Below are 3,718 nucleotides of genomic sequence, written 5' to 3' on the forward strand. Positions count from 1 at the left end.
CGGTGCTCCTCCGTCAACCGTTTCAGAACGGCAAACCGTTCGCTGCTGCGCCCACACCTCCCCCTCCACAAGCGGAGAATTCAAAGACAACCCACACGGCGTGACTGCGGCCCACACGAACCGGACAATGTAACCACCGCATCGTGAACAACTGCCTCCTACGCCCGCTCTGCGGCGGATCGAGCAGTATTTGTCGCGCTGACTCCCGAAGCTGTCACAAGACTCACAGAAAATTGTTTTCTTTTTACCCTTTTCTCTGGCAACAAAACTGACACCTTTTTTTTTTTACAAGGAGTCATGTTTGCATTGACCACAATACCTGCGGTCGCAATGCAAACAAAAAAGACAACTCTGATAATGTATGCTATGTCCTTGAAATGGATTGGTCCACACCCGAGACAGCTTTTCTTAGAGCCTAGTCTCACATGGTGTTGGACCAGATGACGCCAAAAGGCTCGCAAGACTTGAACTTGGACGCGTGATTTACGCAGACTTGCCATACGCTAGAAGAAAACTAAAGATAAAATAAACTTTGGCCCACTGAGCTGTATAGCTCTTTCGCAGAAGCGACCTGGCCACAAATGATAGCTCAGCGAAGTGGTTTATCGTGTGGAAATGTATAGCAGACAGATACTCCAAAACGCACGTTGATCCTAAATGTGGAAGGAAAAAAACTGGAGGACCCGGAGAAAAATCCATGCGACCACGGGGAGAACACGCAAGCTCCAAATATACAGCAGCAGGCGTCAGGGTCTGGGTCAAACCCACGACCTCCTGTATACCAGGCGAGGGAGTTAACATCTCGCCACAAATTAACTCTATCCTGTTCATACACAAGAGTTCATTTATAATAAAAATAAAACACTTTTTATTTTATAATGTTTTATTTTATTTTATTATTTCCCTTCTACGTGACTTTACCGAAAGAACCAAGAAGATGAATCCCTGCAGTCACGAAAGCTTTAAATCGAAATTTAAGAGTTCATTTAATCAACATTTGTATCACCTGAAGGGGAAATGTACCTTCCGTACTTTCACCCAGATCGATGGTGTCCAAGAACTGCTTTCACATGACGATCATTTGCATCGCAGCATTCAGTTGGTGGTCCACTGTGTTTCAAATTAAATAATAATAGCCTGATTGAGTACTGGAACAAGAGTGTCCCGGGTATCGGTATAAGGACCAATTTATGAGATGTTAAGTCTTTAAAAAATGTATTTTAATTATAATTGTGATTCTTGAATATGTTTTGATATAGTTGTAATGTGAGGTTATAAACACTCAGTCTATCCTGCCCTTCAGTTGCCTGGGTGACAAGTGCGGCGAGGTTTTTGCCCAATCCTGGCCGAGCAGGCTCAACAAACTTAATAAAGTATACTAAGCCAAAATAAATAAATTCCACTCTGAATTCCGCCAGGAGCCAGTGCAAAGATGCCAACGTGTAGGTGTAATATGCTCAAACGTCTCGTCAAAGACCCGGGCGGCTGAGTTTCTGCACACACCGTGGCCCATCGAGAGCGATCGTGAGATACGCCGGCAAGCGACGCATTGCCACAGTCGAGTCGGGGGGGAGATGCAGGCGTTGCGTCGGCTTCTCAACATTAGCTCGAGCAGGGGTCGGTAACCGAAGTGACAGGATGAGACATTTTTTTCGAAAATTCGGTAAAAAAAAAAACAACACAAAAACTCCGTAATATTTCGAGAGCTGCAATGCAATGTGAGTAACTTCACGAAGCAGTAGAGCCGTGCCGGTTGCCAACCCCTGAGTGAGAGAAAGGCACACGAGCAGAGACGAGCAACGCAGCGGAGGTTGAAAAGGGACACCTTTACAGAAGTTACGGGATATGGGCCTCAAACGCCAGTGCAGGGGTCAAGAATTACCCACAAGTTGACAATAACGGGACGGGGTTTGATTACAGTGGCCGTCAATAAGTAGGCGAACGTTATCACATTCACGGAGCTGACGTGGCGAGCCAATGAGCTTTAACCTCAGCTTTGTCAGAATTTAACTTTTAAAAAATGTCGTCCGTTTCTTGACATCATCTGAATCAGTGGTGGGCAACCATCAAGCCGTGCAGCTCCTCGTGGTGGCCTGGCCTCGGTGTGTCTAGGGGGCAAGAGTGGGCTCATGATTGGTGGACACGCGCAATGTCAAGCATGTGGCCCGCTGTGGTGAAGTAGGGCCACTAATATGGCCCGCTGACCCGTCTGCATTTCCCATTGCTGCCGTAGACTCAACACTGCACCATAGACTCAACACTGCCCAGTCTCAACACTGCACCACAGACTCAACACTGCACCACAGACTCAACACTGCACCAAAGACTCAACACTGCACCATAGACTCAACACTGCCCATAGACACAACACTGCCCATAGACTCAACACTGTCCATAGACACAACACTGCCCATCGACTCAACACTGCCCATAGACATAACACTGCCCAATAACTCAACGCTGCCTATAAACCCAACACTGTGTGGGGTCATGAATGGTGCACAAGCGCTATTTCCAGCGTGCGGCCCGCTCACGTAACCCACCAACTATTGTCTGGGTTTCCTATCAACTGATCTGAACAGTGCAACAGAGAGAACACAGCCAATTCTACGTTTGGTTTAGCAGGGACATATATTCGGGGCACAGTTCGCGTAAAGCTGGAAAATAATTCCACGGCCTAAAATAACGTGACCTCGTGGCAACGATAAGTTTGCTGAACAGAATAGGCTCCATGGCGGAGCCCGGAGGAACACCAACTCAAACTGCATTTGTCGCAGCTGAGCATCGTCCAATTTGCACAAATGGTTTTCTGCCAGCTGGATTTGATTTAAACCAAGAGAGAGAGAGAAGGCGAGTTCCAGCAACAACAGTAACAATTTTATAGCCCGTGTAACACAATGCTTCAATGGTCTTTAGTATAGAAAGCAGCACTGAGGTTTAATGAAGCTAGAATAGGAGGACATCCAGAGTCACCAGCCTCTGACGATTAGCACGGTTGGCTACGTACGGTGCGAAATAAGTTCAACATGCATACATTCGCAAACAGAGCAAGAGCTATTTCCATGCTATGCATTGATCTGAAAACAGACTGAAATGGTTCGGAGAGAATATATGATGATCAACGGCTCTGTATGTGTGCATGTTGAACTTCTTTCACACCGTACGTAGCCAACCGCGCTAATCGGAGGCACGGGGAGGACAACAAACTAAACACAAAAAGCAGTTCTAAAGAAGTTAGTTTTTAATCTAGATATAATTGTTCATAGCTCCAGTGGCTTCCTAACATTGGAAGGAAGAGCGTTCCAGACGGCCACAGAAGCGCGTCAAGTGAGACCAAACCAGTTCAGAAGGGCAAGCCATTCCATGCGAGTCTACGGACCTCTGCGTCAGTCTGTGGGTCTCTAATCTGCATAACTCTTCAAATTTGCAATTTATTTCTCTCTTCTAAATGTGTGACCAAGCCATCTCTGTGTCGCTTCAATTACCTTGAGAATGTTTGAAATCTATTGTTCATTGTTCCCGACATTTTCCCTCTCGGTTTGACTGCCTGCTTTCTTTCGCATACAATCCCCAAAAACTCTCTTCGAAAACCGATTAAAATAAATGGATGAAGAGCGTCTTGTTGAATGTTCCTTGAACTTATTTCTCACCATACGTAGCCAATCCGTGCCGATCGGAGGTGCGTGGGAAGGACAACAAAATGGAAAACAGCGTTGGC

Source organism: Lampetra planeri, chromosome 50 (genome assembly GCF_965212315.1).
Source record: "Lampetra planeri chromosome 50, kcLamPlan1.2.h2, whole genome shotgun sequence".
NCBI classification, from domain to species: Eukaryota; Metazoa; Chordata; class Hyperoartia; order Petromyzontiformes; family Petromyzontidae; genus Lampetra; species Lampetra planeri.